The sequence below is a fragment of the Podarcis tiliguerta genome, assembly GCF_965153285.1.
Source record: "Podarcis tiliguerta genome assembly, chromosome: 10".
Classification (NCBI taxonomy): domain Eukaryota; kingdom Metazoa; phylum Chordata; class Lepidosauria; order Squamata; family Lacertidae; genus Podarcis; species Podarcis tiliguerta.
Genome location: NC_139543.1, coordinates 17,848,213 through 17,870,041, shown reverse-complemented (window position 1 = coordinate 17,870,041; position 21,829 = coordinate 17,848,213). Strand labels below are relative to the sequence as shown.

Genomic DNA, 21,829 nt, shown 5'->3' with positions numbered 1-21,829 from the left:
TTGGTGGGAGGGCGTTCCACAGGATGGGTGTCACTACCAAGAAGGCCCTCTGCCTGGTTCCCTTTAATTTGGCTTCTCGCAGCGAGGGAACCGCCAGAAGGCCCTCAGCACTGGACCTCAGTGTGCAGGCAGAACAATGGGGGTGGAGATTCTCCTTCAGGTATACTGGGCTGAGGCTGTTTAGGGCTTTAAAGGTCAGCAACAACACTTTGAATTGTGCTCGGAAACGTACTGGGACCCAGTGTAGGTCTTTCACGACCGGTGTTATGTGGTCTCGGTGGCTGCTCCCAGTCACTAGTCTAGCTGCCGCATTCTGGATTAGTTGTAGTTTCCGGGTCACCTTCAAAGGTAGCTCCACATAGAGCACATTGCAGTAGTCCAGACGAGAGATAACTAGAGCATGCACCACTCTGGCGAGACAGTTTGAGGGCAGGTAGGGCCTCAGCCTGCGTACCAGATGGAGTTGGCAGACAGCTGCCCTGGACACAGAATTGACCTGCGCCTCCATGGACAGCTGTGAGTCCAGGCTGCGCACCTGGTCCTTCAGGGGCACAGTTACCCCATTCAGGACCAGGGAGTCCTCCACACCAGCCCGCCTCATGTCCCCCCAAAACAGTACTTCTGTCTTGTCAAGATTCAACCTCAATCTGTTAGCCCCCATCCATCCTCCAACCACGTCCCTAACAATTTTGTGCCTGGGGTAACCACCCCTGTGGTTCGCCCATGCTGCGCCCCTGCCCCTATGCGCACAGATTAGCTACAATTTTTGTGGTTAGCCCAGAAATTCTACTTATTCAGCTTCTTGCTTAGGCTTTGCTGCCAGCTCGGGTTTTTCCATGTGTAAATCTGCACACACTGACCAAACAGTTTCCGCTGACGCTAAATATTGTTATGATGGCCATTTTATACTTTCTCAGTCAATACTCTCTGACTAATGACCCTCCAGCATCTCTCTATATCTGGCAGCCCATTAGCCTATATTTATAAGTCAGTGAGAGCTAATAATGAATAATAATGTTCATTAGCTGGCCTATCAAAACGTGGCCTTTTGAGTCCTCATTCCTGTCCAGCATATAAACTAGCAGGTCTAACTGTGAAGTAGTAAGGCCTATGGACAACTTGAAGATAACTGTAGGGGTCTAACTGGCAGTTGCCAGTGTTTCTGAACTTTGTCATTGCTATCTTCCATTACAGGGCACCTTTGTCCACCTGCTCCAGGTGGATCATGTTTGGTCAAAACTCTCCACTATGACCTGTCTATCTTGGGTGGCCCTGCACAGCATAGCTCATAGCTTCTCTGAGTTATTCAAGCTCCTTGAAGCTGAGGCTCCAATACTTTGGCCACCTCATGAGAAGAGAAGACTCCCTGGAAAAGACCCTGATGTTGGGAAAGATGGAGGGCACAAGGGGAAGGGGATGACAGAGGACGAGATGGTTGGACAGTGTTCTCGAAGTTACCAGCATGAGTTTGACCAAACTGCGGGAGGCAGTGAAGACAGGAGTGCCTGGCGTGCTCTGGTCCATGGGGTCACAAAGAGTCGGACATGACTAAACGACTAAATAACAACAACATTACAGGGCACCATCTTGAATCCAATTCCATGCAAGGCCTGCTGTCACTGGAAAACGATACCAACACAAATGTTAAGCCTAAAGAATTGGTCTTCTTTCTTGTGACAGCAGTGAGACATATGGTTGCTTCCAACTGGGAGGGGGGGAAAACCTCTCCCACCACAGAAACTTTGACCCAGTACAATATAGCACTTATGGAATGCTTAACTCATCATTGGAGGGTGATAAGAGGAATAACAAAGAAATATGGGTTTTGGCTCTGTATGGGCTTGATTTAGATCGTTTATCAGCCAGAGTACAGTAATCTCCTTTCTGTCTCAGTGACTGCAGCCACCACGGAGAAATTATCTTAATGCTTTAGATTGAAGTATACCCTGTGGTTGTGAGCTGAATCTGTAATGTAAAAAGATTTTCCAAGTTTGCTTTGATGCCATGCAGAGGACTACATGCAAGCTTTAACATCTGTACAGGTATTTGTCTTGGAAGACAACTGTGTTTGGTAATTGTTTTTAAAATTTTCAATAAAGTTTGTAAAGAGAAAAAATAATAACAACTGACATTTGGCAGACTGCCCACCTCAAGGTTGGAATGCAAAGTAACAGGCTTCACTTTGAGATAAACTTTTAGCCTCTCGCTGTTGCTCATTTCTTGCTCAACCTCGGCAGGGCAGGTTACAGCGGTGCAAAAATGCAAAATTAAAATACTTTAGAACTATTTACAATTAAAGAACATGGAAGATGCAACACACACACACCCATATAAAGGCCAAGGTAAACATATTCCGAGTGTGATAAAAGCTATGCAATGGTGCCAGATGTACCTCTGTGGAGAGGGAATTTCACAGATTAGGGATTGCCACAGAGAATGCTCTATACTGAACCACCACTCCTTGAATTTCTGAGGTACCGCTAAATTAAAATGAAATATTTGTCAGGAAGCCCAAGAAGCTCCACAGGTGGGTATTGGAAAACAGGTGGGTAGGGAGATATAGATAAGAAAAATATATACAGTGGTTCCTCAGGTTAAGAACTTAATTCATTCCAGAGGTCCGTTCTTAACCTGAAACGGTTCTTAACCTGAGGCATGCTATTGCTAATGGGGTCTCCTGCTGCCGCTGCGCTGCTGGCGTGAGATTTCAGTTCTTATCCTGGGGCAACGTTCTTAACCTGGGAGCAACCACTTCCTGGTTAGTGGAGTTTGTAACCCAAAGTGTCTGTAAACCAAAGTGTCTGTAACCTGAGGTACCAGTGTATGAGGAAAGGAAAACATTTTTTTTTGGGGGGGGGGGGGTCTTCCTTAAGACTGTGGAGTTTGAGAACTCTCAGTGAGATCTTGACCTTCACCGTACTGAAATCAAATGCTCATTTCTAATAAAATATACTTGTACAATGTTTTCAGACAAGACGCAGCAGGTAGGTTATGTAAATAGTTGAGCCCTGAAGGAAGGGAGGAGAAAGAACATAATGAGCAAACATTCAGGAATAAAATATATTTGAATTTTCTTCTCAGAAAAGAGCTGTGCTCATATGCCTGTGGCTTTCTCTTCCTGAACAGAAAGCTGGTGAGATTTGATTAATCACATTTCTATCCTGTCCTTCCAGGAGGGAACGGAAGGTGATTTGCATAGGATTGCCACAGCCTTGTGAGATGGGCTAGGATGAGTGAGAATCTGACTTGCTCAAAGGCTCCGGTGCGTATCACGGCTGATGGGCGATTTGGTTTCCCATATGCAGACCAACAATCCAGGCAAAACACTACCCTGATTCTCAGTGTCAAACTAGGGTCAAATAGGGTCAAAACAGCCATTAATTGATATGAGCAATTAATGTGCATTAAGAAAAAGGCATTGTGGGATGGCCAGGTAGGATTGGGACCAGAGTGGAGAGGCTTAAAAGAAGAAGAGTTTGGATTTGATATCCCGCTTTATCACTACCCGAAGGAGTCTCAAAGCGGCCAACAATCTCCTTTTCCTTCCTCCCCCACAACAAACACTCTGTGAGGTGAGTGAGGCTGAGAGACTTCAGAGAAATGTGACTGGCCCAAGGTCACCCAGCAGCTGCATGTGGAGGAGCGGGGAATCAAACCCGGTTCACCAGATTACGAGACTACCGCTCTTAACCACTGCACCACACTGGCTCTCTTCTGGTCTCACATCACCTGATGAAATTCACTTGATGAAATGTCCTGAACTGGCAGGACTTTGGGGAGGAGGAAGAGGATCCCATTGAGGGGTGTAGCTGGGAGTGGGTCACACAGGAGCAAGCTGGGAATGGAGAAGGAGAGGTTGGTATAGATAGTAAAAAAGTAAAGTAAAAGTAAAGGACCCCCTGGATGGTAAAGTCTTGTCAAAGGCAACTATGGGGTTGTGGCTCTCGTCTCGCTTTCAGGCTGAGGGAGTCAGCGTTTGTCCACATACAGCTTTCTGGGTCATGTGGCCAGTATGACTAAACTGCTTCTGGCACAACAGATGACCATGACGGAAACCAGAGCACACAGAAACGCTGTTTACATTCAGGACACAGTGGTACCTATTTATCTACTTGCACTGGTGTGCTTTTAAACTGCTAGGTTGGCAGGAGCTGGGACAGAGCAACAGGAGCTCACTCCATTATGGGGATTCAAACCACCGACCTTCCGATCAGCAAGCCCAAGAGGCTCAGTGGTTTAGACCACAGCGCCACCCGCATCCAGTGTAGATAGTACTTATGGGAAGAAAGAGGATGGTGAGGGGCTAGGGCCCAGTGCATAAGAAGATGAACAGCAGCACCCTTTGCCAGAACCAGAGAGGCCCCCATCCCCATGAACATGGCAGGTCCTAAGACAGTGGGTGGGGCACTCTAGGAAGCAGAGGCAGGCTGGGACCTGCAGCCTAATTCACTAGCTGGCCAGGTGGGGAAGGAGACATGTGATTCCTCAGCTGCGGCAAGCTGAGAGCAGGTGAGGGTCACCTGTCCAACCAGGCCAGATGCAGCAATCAGCAGGCACGGCATCAGAAGGCAGCAGAGCTGAGGTGCTGGGTCTGCTCAACTGCCCACATTGAGGGACCTCACCAGGGATTCTCCTTGGACCTCCTTGGGTTTCTACTTTGGGATTGACTCCGGACTGTGTCCTGACTGCTGAACTTCCATCTTGCCTTACTTGGACAGATCCCAAACAGACTGTGTTTTCTGATCTTTGGACTTTGGCTTGTGTGGATTGGCCTCTGAATTTCATCTCGGCACACTGTCTGTCTGCCAGGTAGTCCAGGGGATCAGGACATGAAATTCACCCCCCCCCCCAAATTTACCTACAGGGTGGAAGCTCTCACTAGACCCATTGAAAGCCTTTCTCCCAGGTCTAAGAACAGCTTTGTGGTGTCAGGAGGTTTTCATCAGCACCAGAAAAGGGTTAACTTCCCTCCCCCTATACTCCTGGTCTTGCTTGAAGCCCTGCGTGCCCCCTCCATGGCAGCTATTTAACCTTCAAAAACGTGTATGTTAATTGCTTGCACACAATTAACATCACTTCTAGTATAGTTCTCAGTTGGAGTATCATAACACATATTGTTATTGAGAGATAATGTCTTCTTGCTCCACTCAGTGCTGTAATACTACGCATCTACTCACTAAATATGGTTGTTGATCAGGTGTGTTCACAGAGAGAGGCCCTTTCAGAAGTGCCTCGGGAGAGCATGAAAGCTGTTGTACAACCGCAGAATTTCTACTACATTATTTCCCAGGAATTAACTGCCTCGGAGGAACAACTCGTCCATTACTCAATTGTCATAGGATTTTTGATTTAGGAGATGACATTTTCCACCTCTTTCCCACAATTACAGCTGCTCTGCTGGCTGGTTGGGCAGCAAGCGTGATAAGAGCTATGAGGGGAAAATATAAAGAATGACTGAGCAACACAATAAATTCTGAAGCACAGACATAGGGTTGCTTGGTCCTTGCAAGCCCACAGACTCTGCCTGTCACTAAGGGATTGGAGGCCATGTTTGAATGTGTGGCCTGTTTCTTTGATTGCTACTGTAAGGGTGGCACAGAAACAGGATTTCCCCAGTTCCCCAAATCACAGATGGGGAAAACCACCCATGGCAGAAATTTTCATTTGATGGCACTCGATAACCCTACCTGCTACCTGCCAGAGGATATTGGCAGGATAGGGCCATAATTACTAACAATGGAAAGGGGGGAGGGAAAGTAGCTCAGTGGCCAGCCAGCACCGGCTTTGCCTGCCAAGCTTCTAGGAGGGTCATCGTTAAGAGTTGCGCCTGGGAGAATCCAAGTCCTGAATTTTGGGTCCTGATGCCTTTATCTCTACAGATCAGCTGTGTGGTCTGCCCAAGTGTGTCTCAAGCAGCTGAACTGTTGTGCAATGGAGAGCACAGCCTTGTAAGTCTCAAAGAAGACCTTAACATGAAAGGAGAGGTCCAAAAAGGTGTGAGATGTAATATAAGCAGTCAAATACAACATTTCCTGTCTGCCTAGAGTGGACATGCAGGGGAATGTTGGTCCAGCCAGTTGAACTTCCTGTTAAACCTGCTCTGAAGCATCCTTCCTTTGCATGTGACCAGGCAGGTGGGCGTGGCCCTTCCAGACCTAACAAAAGGGCCAGTCACGCAGCCATCATCCTCTCTCTTGACTCTTCTTCCTCGTGATGCCATGCTCTCTTGATACTGATGTATTTTGCTGTCTGCTGGCTCTCAGCCACCAAGACACAGGCTCATTCCCATATGGGATGGACTCAAACCCCCTTCTGTAACTCTAAACTGAAGAACGCCTTCAGGGACCCAACTGTGAACTGAATGTGAGTAAACTTCTTATTACTTTTAAAAGAAGCTTCCTGTGTCTTTATTCTCTTTAGGAGGGATAAAAGGGGATTTACCAGGAACCAAACCCAATCTGAACAAAGCCAGATTGGATTGCTGAAGTAAAGAGATTCTAACGAATCTGCAACTAGCTTCCTGCTGTGTAAAAGGGGGGAAATGTACTCGGCTGTATGAATACACTCACTAGCGTGAGTTAGGAAGGATAATATTTAATCAATGTATCCTCTCCAGCCACCCACAACATTCCCCAAAAAGGTACCATGTGGCAGCTGTAACAGTGTCTTAAGGAGATGAGAGAGGTGGTCAGGCCAGGCTGGGCCATGAATAACCACCATGGGACCACTGTTCCCTTGCTCAATTCCTGTTCTCTCTCTCTCTCTCTTAGCTGAAATTTCCTCATGCTCAAAACAAAAGGCTGAGGCTCCTTTTTGGGAATTTTAAAGAGCAGAAGGGAGATGCTTTCCATAAGCAGCTGCTCTTGATTAAAGGGCAAGAAGTGGATTTTAACAGCACTTTTGTCAAAACACTGCCCATGCCACCCTATGCCTGCTTACTCAGAAATAAGTCTCGTTACATTCAGTGGGGCTGACTCCCATGTAAATGTGCATCAGGTGTCTTATCACAACATTAGCTACACAGGGCAACCTTCCCCTGCCCTGTGAAAGGGAATCTGCACCTAATGCTCGTTTTCCTTTGAGTACGGTGCATAGCTGTCAACGTTTCCCTTTTCTTAAAGGGAAATTCCCTTATTCTGAATAGGATTCCTCACAAGAAAAGGAAAAAATTGACAGCTATGGTACGGTGCATAGGATTGCATTCCTTACTACATTTCTAAGAGTCTGTGTTTCAGATCCTGCTAGGTCTGGTTGCTGACGGACAGATAATGAATTTCCAGTATTTCCTGTAGAGAAATCTGTGCGCATTTCTGTTGGTCTATTTTGGGTCTGCATGTGTGATGGACAAAAACAAACAAACAAACAAACCACTCTTCTTTGCTGTGAATCCAAACAGGTGGCTAACCGTTTGCTAAAGAAGGTTTGTGAATATTCAATATTTCATTAATCTGTTGTTGTTGAATGCATACTAGTCTTGTGTGTTGCAGTGTGTAGCTTCTGCTAGTGCTTTTTGTCCACTCACTACTAATCTGAGCTGGAAATAATCTATATTTTCTGGTTTCCCCTTTCTGTTACTCTGAATCTTTTCTTTTCATCCATCAGTATATACAGCTATTCTCTTTAACCTATCGCATACATACACACACACACACTTGTTACATGCTTATCCGCCTTTTGTAGCCAAAGGCCTTCCACCTTCAGCTAATGCCCCATCTTAAATCCCTACCCCTCTTCCTCAGCTCTTGTCTCTCTATTCGCATCTTCCATCTCCAAATCCACCCTCCACAATCTTCCATTGTTTCTCAATCATGCGTTTAAATCTGCTCTAGCATCTTATCTGTGTGTGCAGCATCATGTCTTATTGTTACAAAAGGAAGCACACACTTCTCTTGCAGCAAAATGTCATCCTGCCTTATTCGTAGGGGTGGCCTGATGGGTAAGAGCCCCAAATCTTTTAAGTACTGTACCTAACAACATCGCTGATTTCCAGGTTCAGTTCTGGCACCTCCAGTTAATAGGATGTCAGTGTGGTAGGACCAGAATTCAGGAGTGACTCTTCTTAACTGGGGTCCCCGCAGAGCCACTGCCAGTCAGAAAAGACAGCACAGTGGTACCTCAGGTTACATACGCTTCAGCTTACACACGCTTCAGGTTACAGACTCCGCTAATCCAGAAATAGTGCTTCAGGTTAAGAACTTTGCTTCAGGATGAGAACAGAAATCGTGCTCCGGTGGCACGGCGGCAGCAGGAGGCCCCGTTAGCTAAAGTTGTGCTTCAGGTTAAGAACAGTTTCAGGTTAAGTACGGACCTCCAGAACGAATTAAGTACTTAACCTGAGGTATCACTGTACTAGGCAAACTGGACAGGCAACCTGAGCTGATATTAGGCAATATGAGAGCTTCCACCTTCCCACTTTTGATCCTGCTTTCAGAAAAAAGCCTAGTGAGGTCTTCACTCAGATAGGTTTAGAGCCCTTCTCATCCTCGGATCCCTTCTGAGATCTGTTTATTTAAACAGTCTTGCTTGCATGTCAAGGCCCCGGGCCCCACAGTTCCCTTATATAATAAACACACAGACAGGAATATTTCAGATTAATAGGATAAAATAGGCCACAACTTTACTGGTTACAGGTGTGAGCAGTTTGGGTTTGGCTTAGGCATTGGGTGAAACAAGACTATATCCCAACTCCTGCCCATCCGCAGGGAGTCTCACTAAGGGTTAACCACCAGTAGGGGGAGCCCTATGACGTACGTCACATCTTGGCACCCCCAGGGTCCTGGGGTTGTGGCATGGCTGTAGCTCATGTCCAGGCTTCGGACAGGATCCACACCTCCAGATCCCTTTAACATTTTTTCTTGGCAGGCCTCGTCCTAAAATCCCTAACAAAAATGCTTCTGGTTTCTTTACAAATTTCATTTGAAACATTTTTTTCCATTCATTGTATATCATTCCCCCCCCCCCAAAATTAACTTCTCTACATTCCCACCACATATGATACATAGTACCTTCTTTTTCTTTACATTTCCAACATATATTTGACCCGGTCTCCACACTGTGTTCTTAGCCAGTGTGCCATAGCCTAGCTCTCTAGTCTTTAATTTTTCTGCTACTTCTTCCTCATCCTTGCTTCCTCCCTGCTTAGAACCCTCTCTAGTGCCACACCCTTTATCCTCCAAACAGCTAAGTTGCTGTGATGGCCTGGGAATCTGATTCAGAGGCTGAACCTGAAGAATCCCAGCCTGCACAGGAGTCCCCGCCTCCAGGGCCAGCTGAGCCAGGGCAGGAGCTTGAATCTGCTCTGGCTCCGGAGGTGATCGAGGACCCATTGCCTGCAGGTGCTCCTCAACGAGCCCTGTCAGGGGAAGGTGAGGTTGCCTCTGGGTCCGGTAACCCTCCAGCCTCTTCTGAGCTGCAGAGGCTCAGGGCAGAGAGGTGGAGGGAACTAAGTTCTCGCAGGAGGAGTGCTCGCCTTAAGGCCAGGGGAGGTGAGTCACCTGTGGGCCGGGACCGCCTTAGGCCTCAGAGGAGATAACGGCCAGCCCGCCCAGTCCCAGGTTGCGGGAGCAACATCGTTGGTTACCTGTTCCTGCCGGCACCCTGTCCTGCTTTCTGCCAGAGTTCCTGACCACGGCCGACTCCCTGCCTTGGACACGGACCACGCCGCACGGTAACCTCCCCCGGGACCAGCACAGTTGCTTTCCTTCTCCAGTGGGGCTGCCCTGCCCATCTCTTGTCTTTTTGACTGACCTCTGTAGCTGAGAGTGTAAGTGGAAATGCAGCGCCAGCCCCTCCTGCAAAGGTAGATTCTTATGTTCGCTCAACCTTTCTGGAGAGTGTCTTTTCAATCATTCCTCCGTGTATTCTGGGCTTGCTGCTGCAAACGAACCATCAATATTCACCCAGCCTCAGCCAGATAAATATTCGTTTCGTGCAGACTCTTAATAGAGAAGGAAAAAGGAAAAAAGAAGGTTTGTGGTAGAAGACAGCACCTGCTTTATGCCACTGTAATCCCAGCTGGCTCCAGTTATTTTATGTCTGGTTTTAAAGTGGAACGGTGTAGAGAGGGAGGTTTGAAAGTAAATCAGATTTATATAGTTTGAGACAATGGAAACACACGGACAATTCGCACCACCACTTCTGATGGAATAAATTCCTCACAGGAAAACTTTTAACTCCGTTTTCATTTCGGGGAAGAGAAGCGGAACAAATTGAGTGGGATCTCACCTAAAAATTGTCGAGACAAAATGTTAGCTTGGATAGGCTTTCTCCTCTATTGTAGCTTTAGCAATTTCTTACCTTGGGGGGGGGGGGGGCAATGCTTACCCCAAGGGAAAGGAGGCAGTAAGTCAATTTGTGCAGATCTCCGCCTTTCAACAGAAAACACAAATATGCTCTCAGAATTCCTGTTTAGGCATTCTAATGCTGTGTAGCGCACCTAGCTGTAGACTGAGCTGATAAGGCTCGACGTTTTACTACTTGAGGCTGCAATTGTGTGCACATTTCCAGCACAATCCTACAGTCCCTCAGGGAACATAACGTCCCCAGAGACCTCCCTGGTGTCAGAAGCCTTCTGGCTACTGTGGGAAGGCCCACTGTTGTGGGTGGGGCATTCCTGGGGTGGATCAGGAGAGGTTTCAGATCTCTGGGATCCAAACCCATCTTACTCCCAACCCCCCCCCCCCATGAAAACCCCAAAAGCTCCACACCGCATTCCTCATGAACAAGAGAAAATACACCTTGAAGCTCTAGCATTTCATGTGAACAGGACAGACCCTCCCAGTGCCCCTATTTTCCAGGGGGAGTCCTGGAATTACAGAAGCCGTCCCGGCTTCTGATTTGATCCTGGAAGACCCTTCTTTTCCTTAAAGGGAAAGGGACCCCTGACCATTAGGTCCAGTCGTGGCCGACTCTGAGGTTGCGGCGCTCATCTTGCTTTATTGGCTGAGGGAGCCGGCGTACAGCTTCCGGGTCATGTGGCCAGCATGACTAAGCCGCTTCTGGCAAACCAGAGCAGCGCATGGAAATGCCGTTTACCTTCCTGCCAGAGCGGTACCTATTTATCTACTTGCACTTTGACGTGCTTTCAAACTGCTAGGTCTGCAGGAGCTGGGACATTCGTGGGGATTCGAATCGCCAACCTTCCGATCGGCAAGCCCAAGAGGCTCAGTGGTTTAGACCACAGTGTCACCCGCATCCCTGTGCTATACTATGTTGGTACCAGCAGAGCTGGGGAGCAGCCAAGTACACTTGCCATGGGCTTTGGAGGGCTGAGCCGGCCAGGCGTGGGTCTCCAGGGACTGGCTGCTTTTCGCATTGAGTTTATAATTTTATTCCAACAAGACTCTGGCCCCAGGCCTCAGACAAGCTTTGCATGGGCCGGCCTACAAGCCCAAGCCCTACAGTGCTTTGGATTGGTCAATTTGCCCATCACAACTGCTCCCTACTCCAGCCTTGTAGGATTACTCTGTTACACCACAGAAGTAAGCTCTGCTGAACTCAGCACATCCGTGAGATTGTGTTGTCTGTCTACCACCTCATGCAGTCCAATTTGCTCCAAAACCTAAGCAATCATTTCCCATCGTGGTCCCATTCATCATCTTACAGTCACAGGGCTGACAGACAATTTGATGTGGTAAAATTACTATGAAACAGGCCATTTTGTCCTCTCTGTTCTGTAACAGAACTGTCTGGGAAACAAACATGTTTATTATCATGAGTGGCCTGACATAGAGAGCAAAAGTCAGTACGATTAGCAAGGAATATTTCTCTCCCCCTTCTCTGTGTACCAGCCTCACTGATTTTACCACAACAGGGGAAAATATTTGGGCTTGCTCTACAGACTGGCATTTTTCTTTTTTAACCAAAATGCAAAAGGAAGTAAATAAATATATAAACAAAATCAAAACATTGCTATGATGCACTCCTCATAAAACTCAGTGACTTACTTCAGCCCTCGCAGAAAAACAACGCCATGTCAGGCACTGTACATAAATACAATTTTACAACAGCAGAAACTGAGCATGAATCTGTTCCACAAGGCCATAATACTTTTTTCCTCAGCCTGTAAAGGCTTTAAATTGTAGAATGATATCGGAGTTATTTGTATGTAGATAATAAATAGCATTTGCTTCCATATAACATTTGGTGCTCAGGGAAAAGCAGAGAGAGCGCGAGTGAGTGAGTGAGACATATTTCTAGCTTAAAAACACTTTTAGCACTAACACATTTCTGATGTTTTCCCACAACATTCAATATGCTCAATAGAGAAGCCAATTGAGCTTTAAAGAGGGTTTTGAAGACAATTTAGACTGGCGCTCAGATGTAGCAGGAAAATGAAATTGCCCTGAAATAAAAAACCTATTTACATTGGCTTCAACAATGGGGCCGGCGAAGAAAAAGCATTTTATATATATTAAGAAGTCACCTATCAACGTGATTGTCTTCATCTTCATTTCTGTTGCCCCTAACAACCACCAGACAACATGAACATGACCTATATTTTCTTATTGAAATTGCTTCCCTCTGTTTGTTGCTCCCAGATTGTCCATGTGTGCTGGGTTGTGGCCGCTGATTTCTGCTGGAAGTGAAACCGCTTACCAACAACCACAAAAATGAAAGTAGACCATTTGCAGAGGGGGGTGGGCAGGGAAAGGAAGAAGAAGAAGAAGAAGAAGAAGAAGAAGAAGAAGAAGAAGAAGAAGAAGAGGAGGAGGAGTTGTTGTTGTTGTTTGGATTTGATATCCCACCTTTCACTCCCTTTAAGGAGTCTCAAAGCGGCTAACATTCTCCTTTCCCTTCCTCCCCCACAACAAACACTCTGTGAGGTGAGTGAGGCTGAGAGACTTCAAAGAAGTGTGACTGGCCCAAGGTCACCCAGCAGCTGCATGTGGAGGAGCGGAGACGCGAACCCGGTTCCCCAGATTACGAGTCCACCACTCTTAACCACTATACCACACTGGCACCACAGGTACATATGATAGTAGCATAGAATCATAAAATCACAGGATTGTAGAGTTGGGAGGGACCTCGTCATCTAGTCCACCCCCTACAATGCAGGAATCTCAACAAGATTATACACAACAGATGGCCAGCCAACCTCTGCTTAAAAACCTCTAAGGAAGGAGAGTCCATCACCTCTTTCCTGTTCCAATGTCGAACAGTTCTTACTGTCCGCAGGTTATTCCTGATGTTTAGTCAGAACCTCTTTTTTCGTTACTTGAATCATTTGGTTTGAGTCCTGGCCTCTGGTATAGGAGAAAACAAGCTTGCTCCATCTTCTGTGTGACAACCCTCCAGATATTTGAAGATGGCTATCATATCTCCAAACTGCGGACCAAACTGCGGGAGGCAGTGGAAGACAGAAGTGCCTGGCGTGCTCTGGTCCATGGGGTCACGAAGAGTCGGACACGACTAAACGACTAAACAACAACAACATCATATCTCCTCTTTACCAGGCTAAACATACCCAAGTCCTTCAACCATTCCTCATAAGGCTTGGTTTCTAGACCCTCGATCACCATGATCGCCCTCTTCTGCACAAAGATTATAGACAGAAGTTTTGAGATTACATCCACAAACTCCTTTAGTCCCAATTGTCACTTGTTGGGCAGCATAAAAAGGAGTCTCTTTAATTTTGCTATTGAACATCAAAGCTTTCAATTAGGCTAACATTCTGTTTATGGTCATCTGTGGAATGTGAAAGCTTACCTTACTTGCGTTTTGATTTGAAGGAATTATCCCACAACTTGACTCCTACACTTGCTAAAAGGCTTTTTATGTACTTCTAGTTAAATACTTCAGTATTTTAAAAGGTGGAGGGAACTTTATTTGACAAGTGGATAATTAACACAAGTAAAAGAAGTAAATTACTTGTTTGACAGTAGTTTCTCCTAGTTTGAAGGCCTGCACCAGATCTATTTTAATAACCATAATTTTAATAATAATATTATTATTCATTCCCCACCCAACTTTCTGGGTTTGGGTGTGGCTCATCAGGCCCTGGAGATTTGAATTTATTTAAAGTAGCTATGTGTCCCCTTACCATCCCTTTTCTAGCTTTGGTTTAGCGCCCTTCTTGCATCAATCGTTTCTGTTATCAACATGTTGAGCACTGCTTTTCTTTGGGGTGAAGACAAAGGCAAAGTAGGCCTTGAGCAGTTTTGCCATTTCTCTGTCACCCAATAGCATTTCTCCATCTTCTCCATGCAAGGGACCTGCTACTCGCTCGATCTTCCTCTTGCTTTCAACATAGCCGAAGAAACTTTTCTTATTATTTTCAACCTCTCTTGCAAGCTTGAGTTCATTCTGAGATTTGTCAAAGTGCATGTCCAACTACACTCAGCTATCCCTTAACTCTGTATAATGAAACCCAAGAGGACAGGATCACTTCCTCCAAAGGTTCCATGTATAGTGGTACCTTGGTTTACAAACTTAATCCATTCCGGAAATCTGTTCTTAAACCAAAGCGTTCTTAAACCAAGGCGTACTTTCCCATAGCAGCGGGGGACTCAATTTACAAATGGAACACACTCAACAGGAAGCAGAACATGTTCTTATTCCAAGGCAAAGGTCACAAACCAAAACACCTACTTCTGGGTTTGCAGCGTTCTTAATCCAAGTTGTTCATAAACTAAGCTGTTCTTAAACCAAGGTACCACTGTACTTTCATTTCATCAATAAGCTCCTCCCTGTTGGTGAGGCCCAGGTCTAAGAGAGATGATCTCCCTTGTTGTTGCTTCCACTGCCTTGGAAATGAATTTTTCAGTGAGGCAACTGAGGAGTTTGATGGATTTCTAACATTCTCAGCAGAGTTTGAGTGCCAACATATATTGGGGTAGCATATGAAAGGAATGATTTGTTTTCAAGCAGCCATTTTTTGATAGAAGCGCTTACCTTTCATTTACATTTCAGATGATTGCTTATGTAAATATTATGCCATCCCTCAATTTTCAGTTACTTGTGTGTGTGTCGATACTCAAGGTGAAGTGACTGTTCACTTCCAAGGCTGCCTAATTGACTGCATCTTATAAAGCACCGGAAATCTCTGATTAGAAGTTTTTTCGCATTTCTCTGAGGATTTGAACGAGAACTTTCAGTCCAGACTCACTGGAGTCAGTTGCCAGGATCCAAAAACCATGAAACTAGTTGTGCGAGACCAAAAGGAGCTTTACATCTTAGAATCATAGAATCATAGAATCATAGAGTTGGAAGAGACCACAAGGGCCATCGAGTCCAACCCCCTGCCAAGCAGGAAACACCATCAGAGCACTCGTGACATATGGTTGTCAAGCCTCTGCTTAAAGACCTCCAAAGAAGGAGACTCCACCACACTCCTTGGCAGCAAATTCCACTGTCGAACAGCTCTTACTGTCAGGAAGTTCTTCCTAATGTTTAGGTGGAATCTTCTTTCTTGTAGTTTGGATCCATTGCTCCGTGTCCGCTTCTCTGGAGCAGCAGAAAACAACCTTTCTCCCTCCTCTATGTGACATCCTTTTATATATTTGATACTTTTATACATCTTGCTTTTCCTGAACAGTATCCTTGGCAAGCTGCTTTTGAAACTGAGAATTTCAAAAACAAATTTGCAATGTGGCACAGTGTTGGGCTATTAAAATAATTCTACAGGGCTGGAGGACCCTCGTGTGAATCTAGAGTAGCTCTTTGGATCCCAGCCAACATGAAATATGATTAATGTGCTCCTTTATAGTCCAACACGGCTGTGTGGGTTTGGAAGCTTATATGCAGAGATTTCTTTTACACAAATCAGTTCCAGGCCCAAAGAGCTTTGGGGCTACTTTTGAATGTGAAGTTATTATAGTTATGTTTACCTGACCTACTGGTGAGCTTTGAGCTCACTTAAATGTTGATATCCAGTAGTGATGTATGGAAGTGAGAGCTGGACATAAAGAAGGCTGATCGCCAAAGAATTAACGCTGTTGAATTATGGTGCTGGAGGAGACTCTTGAAAGTCCCATGGACTGCAAGAAGATCAAACCTATCCATTCTTAAAAAAATCAGCCCTGAGTGCTCACTGGAAGGACAGATCCTGAAGCAGAGGCTCCAATACTTTGGCCACCTCATGAGAAGAGAAGACTCACTGGAAAAGACCCTGATGTTGGGAAAGATGGAGGGCACAAGGAGAAGGGGATGACAGAGGACGAGTTGGTTGGATAGTGTTCTCGAAACTACCAGCATGAGTTTGACTAAACTGCGGGAGGCAGTGGAAGACAGAAGTGCCTGGCATGCTCTGGTCCATGGGGTCACGAAGAGTTGGACATGACTAAACGACTAAACAACAACAAATGTTGATGTATGCAGAATGAACTGTTGTCTGTATTGTTTTGTTGTAGTGACATGATACTTTCTATTACATTTTTTTATGGGACACATCTAGAAATGTCACAAGGAGCCATTGTATTGTACTTTCCAAGGAAGCTACTAAGGCCGCAATGAGCGGATCACTGTGGTCCTGCAAGGAATCCATTTGTTAGTCACTGAGCTATGAACATCCTCACCAAAATTGCCTTCCCTGCTGCCTCTGCCATTTGAATTAGAAGAAATTTGCCATTAGAACTGATGGCAATTTCCCCCCTCATTTGGAACCTGCAGGCCCAGGGCCCAGTCTGGATCGCAACTACAGGAAAGGCAAAGAGTTAAAGCCCGCCCCCATCCTATGCCAGGGTCCCCATTCAGATTTCTGTTTACTTTCCTTCTCCCCACCACAGCCCACACTGGCAATTTGCTGAAGGAAAAGTTGGCATTCAGGTGCAAACTATGACTGTTTATACATAACAACAACAACAACTTGTTGGACTGTTGTTATTGTTAATACCCCGTCCATCTGGCTGGGTTTCCCCAGCCACTCTGGGTGGCTTCCAACAAAAGATTAAAAATACATTAAAACATCAGTCGTTAAAAACTTCCCTAAACAGGGCTGCTTCCAGATGTCGTCTAAACGTCAGATAGTTGTTTATTTCCTTGACATCTGATGGGAGGGTGTTTCACAGGGCAGATGCCACTACCGAGAAGGCCCTCTGCCTGGTTCCTTGTAGCTTCGCTTCTCAAAGTGAGGGAACTGCCAGAAGGCCCTCGGAGCTGGACCTCAGTGTCTGGGCTGAACGATGGGGGTGGAGATGCTCCTTCAGGTATAGTGGGCAGAGGCCGTTTAGGGCTTTAAAGGTCAGCACCAACACCTGTGCTCGGAAATGTACTGGGAGCCAAGGTAGGTCTTTCAAGACCGGTGTTACGTGGTCTTGGCAGCTGCTCCCAATATATTTACATTTAAAGCACCTTTAAGCACCCCCTGAACCCTGGGAACTGTCAATTTCTTCTCACAGCACCCTTAACAAACGACCGTTCCTGGTGTTACCGGAAAAATCTGAGGGCTCCCTTGGACAAAAACAAAGACACCAACCAGGATAACTTGGAGCAAAACAGCAACCTGTAGGCTTGGCCTTTATTGAACTGTTGCAACAGGGTGCTCCCCTCACTTGCAGGAGAGAGGAAAGACACAGAAAAATGGTGTGCAAGGTCTTATAAAGACTTTGAAATTCCCATCCTGTAGATCAAGCCCACCCCCAGAAACATCATGCATACTTCACAGAAAGGAGGGGTTGAGGGAGGAGTTGTGGTGGTAACCTGAGTGTCCTGTCACCTGGCTGGTTCCCCCTTTCCCCCTCCCCATGAGTACTTTCCAAGTGACAGAGGGGAGTTTGCAGTTTCCTGCCCCCAGAGGGAAGAGCTGATTATTGTCCTTTGTTCCAGTCTGTGCTGAATCCACTCCCATATGCAAGTTCTTTGTGACCTTGATGGTCTTCTGTCTAGGACCATCAGGGTTGGCATAGCAACTGGGCAGGGCTCCTGTGGATGTGCTGGTATGCTGAAGGGATTATGGCTGCCCTGTATCAAACCTTCCCCATTTTGTAGTCCTTCCTTCATGGAGGAAAATAAAAGTGGAACAGTGCAGAGCCGATGTATGGTTGATTTTCTATGAATTTATAACAGAAGCGTAGCGTATGTAGTGTGTGAGTGTGAGTGTGCGTGAAGTTTGCACAAACTGAATGATTGGGGGGGGGGGTTTCCTGCTACACTGGGATTCTGTAGAAGGGGAAAATACTGTTTTGGCTGTATACTAAATGCCACATACAGCTTTTGAGAGGTTTCGGTCTCTAGCACAAACCTGGAAGTTATATACATATTTTCCTTTAGAGCTATTTCCCCTGCTGCTTCGGAGTTACAGGTGTGAAGGTGTCAAGACCAGAAGCTCTGTAAACAGAGAACTGTGAGAATCTTTTTGAAGGGCATTCCCTGTGGCAAGACGTGATTGGACTTACAGAATGATCACGCATGCTCGACAGCTCTGCCACTGTGTCTTCGCAAGTAAATAAAGAAATCTCTCTCGCAATGGATCGGTATTTTACAATTTCCACGCAAGGCAAACACCTAGAGAAATGATGCTAAGGCAGCTTCTGCTTCCATCTTGCAAGCATCACTTGGCAATAAATAGCAACAGGTTTTTCTCATTTCTGGAACTGTGATTTGGCATTCAGATTCTTCTTTTATGTTCCATTCTGTACGTCAGGTGGATTATTTGTGGACTTTAGGCCTGGATGCTAAATTCTCTTCCTGATGAAAATGTCTAAATCCCATTAAAGCCAGCTGCCCACTAGGTGAAATTATGTGCAGGTATTAAAAGGACAAATATGCTCTTTAAGCTTTCGGTAATGTGTTGGTGCCCGAAAGCCCATCAAAAGGAAAATGCTCTGCATTTAGGCTGGCTGCCGTTCATAATATTTGTAGTCGTAATCAAATGTCCTTTATTGTGTGGTTATTTAAACATGGCACTGACGTTGTACACGGAAGCAGATACAGGTGTGCATTCAGAGAACCATTCTGGCTTCATTTGAGCATTTTTCCTCCTTTAACTACTGCTCAGTGTTGCATTTTGAATTACCCAATTCATCATTAGCTATATTAGCTGTTCAGACATCTTGAAATTTGCTGATAAGGTATACTTTTTGCTCTTTTTCTAAAAAATTGTTTAGGTGTACTCTCATTTTGAGTCAAGAAAATCACTATATTTTACTTCAAATCGAGGAAAATAAATACAGAAAATGGACAAAAGTTCAAAGATTCATAAAATATTTAGGGGGATGTGTACCCCTGCAGCCCCCCAGAAAAAAACACTGCTTTTGCTTTTGACTTTGGGGTCAAAGTGTCAGAAAGTTTGCTATTAACTGGCAATACCAAACACACTGCAATCTAGTTGCTATTCACTTGAAAATTTCAGGTGTGTGGTAAGGATGCTTATCATATCACAAGGGATTCCTAGCCAAAGCTGCCCAGTTTCCCAGCATCCCAAAGCCAAAGACTCATGGTACAGGGGCACAGTGTTATTTTGGTGCAAGGCATGATGCCATTAAGAGACGTCAAAAGCAAATGTCCCCAAGGATGTGGTTGAGTGGTAAAGGGGTGGAACTTGTGCAAAAGTCCAAGAAATTTGAAATTTTGCCTTTGGATGGTAATCTCTTCCTCCTTTCTCCAGCAGAAAAATGGGAAATTTCCAACTTTTTAAAATCATACAATAATGTTTTAGGACTATGTAACTTTTTATAAAATGGGAATTACTAGAGTCTACTGACGTGGGTGGCGCTGTGGGTTAAACCACAGAGCCTAGGACTTGCCAATCAGAAGGTCAGCGGTTCAAATCCCCACGACAGGTTGAGCTCCCGTTGCTCGGTCCCTGCTCCTGCCAACCTAGCAGTTCAAAAGCACCTCAGAGTGCAAGTAGATAAATAGGTACCGCTCTGGTGGGAAGGTAAACGGCATTTTCGTGCGCTGCTCTGGTTCGCCGGAAGCAGCTTAGTCATGCTGGCCACATGTCCCGGAAGCTGTACGCCGGCTCCCTCGGCCAATAAAGCGAGATGAGCGCCGCAACCCCAGAGTCGGTCACAACTGGACCTAATGGTCAGGGGTCCCTTTACCTTTACTGAACATTATTTTCATTGCTCTTCAAAAGCTGTGCCTATCAATGGTTGATAGTGTCACCATAACACATTAGATTTTTTTTAGATTATTTGCAGCCTGCTTGACTCAGGGCCCTGCAACCCTATTGTAGGCATGCTTGTTCGTCAGTAAATCCAACTATATCCTGCAGGGTTTACATCAGGGATGGGGAAACTGTGACCTGCCAGGTATTGCTGAACTACAACTTCCATAGTCCCTGACCACTGACCATGTTGGCTGGGGCTGATGGGAACTGGAATCCAATGCATGGATGTCCACAGCTTCCCTATCTCTGCTTTACTATACAGAACTGCCATGCCACTTTTACTTATCAGGTCTCCAAATAAACAGTGTCTTTCCTCTCCAAATTTCCCCCCTCCCCGGCCTTTGTATGCTCCTCCCAAAGTGGCTGTTACTAAGGTACAACACTGGCTACGTGCGGATTTTTTCCTGCAGCCAGGAAAGTGAGGAGGTGGCTGTTTTCCTTCTTTTACTGTGTTCTTCCTTCTCTCCCTTCCATCCTGTCCCATAATGCCTTACTGGCTCCAATTTTGCTGTGGTTTTTGCTAAACTAATCCATTTCAGAATACATTACTACACTGCTACTCATTGATTCTGGATTGTCTTAAAGTGAGGTGACATGTAAACACACAATCTCCCCCTTTACATGCAAATAGATGTTCAAATGACATTGATTCAAATAGAGTTTGCAGAGAATTGGCAAAGAGGGAAAGCTTCATTTTCCTTTTTTAAAAAAGCTGAACACTGTCATGACGGAAGGAAAATATTGAATGAAGCTCCCACAGCCCAAGGCAAATCAGCCTATCTAAGGTGTTTTTTGAAAAACGTTGGCATGCATTTGCTTAGAGGCAAGTTTCTTTGAATGCCCCAAAGCAACAGGCTCCACAAGGAATATAGTCAGTAATGCCCTCTGTGTGAACTTGTCGATTAGAAGCGTAGGACACTGTGAAATACTAATACTAATAAGGACCTTTCAGGCAGTATGTCTACCAAAGTGGTTTACATCAGCAACACAAAAATATTCAGCACTGATTTTTTTTAAAAAAAATAGTTAAAATCACAATCAACAGTATTCAATAGAGGGACAAAAGCAAAGTGCGTGCAGAGGAGACAGAGCTCAGCAAAAGGTCTGGGTGAAAATATATGGTTTTTTTAAATCTGTGCTGAAAATGAGGGTCAACACTGATCACATTTGAAGGGGGAAGGAGCTCCACAAATGGAGGAGAAGGCATTCCACCCAATATGTGGGTCATAAGCCACATAAGGCTTTGTATGTACATTTAATTTGGCCCAACAGCATATACTATGCAACAGAAGTGTGTGTTTTTTTGTCTCTACACTTGAGAAACCCATATGCCAGAATATAACCCATAAACCAGTTTTCTTCACAAGTGTGAAGCTGTTTTATGTCCTACGTCCCCTAGTTATTAATACATGTGTTGATAGCAGCATGATTATAGTGGGTGAGCAGGGATTTGAGTGCCTATTTCAGTCTGGGCCCATGTAGTGATCTGGGCTTTCACTTCCCAGGGCATGCATTCAGAAGGAAAAACAGGCATTTGCAGATTGACAGAAGGATTGATGAAAAAAGTTAGTTCTCAAATAGCCCCTATCTGGCATATAAGAATATGAAATATTACTAGCCCGCCCATCTACACATTTCTACATCAATAGCCGGGAGGAAAAAGAACCAACTTTCTTCCATTTACATAAACTTACCCTTTTGGAGAGCATTTTCATTTGCCAAGAGCAACTAGATTACAAATCTAAGGTGAACATTAAAAAAGGCATTAATTTTTTAAAA

The 21,829-nt window shown here is 45.3% G+C and overlaps 1 long non-coding RNA gene across 1 annotated transcript; it reads left to right on the top strand.

Annotated features, from left to right (window-relative positions):
- The first annotated feature begins 6,109 nt into the window (after positions 1-6,109).
- Positions 6,110-18,511, top strand: LOC310658323. Its single transcript, XR_014502231.1, has 3 exons — positions 6,110-6,363; positions 7,246-7,420; positions 18,208-18,511. It is a non-coding gene; the product is annotated as an uncharacterized lncRNA (long non-coding RNA).
- The last annotated feature ends 3,318 nt before the right edge of the window (positions 18,512-21,829 follow it).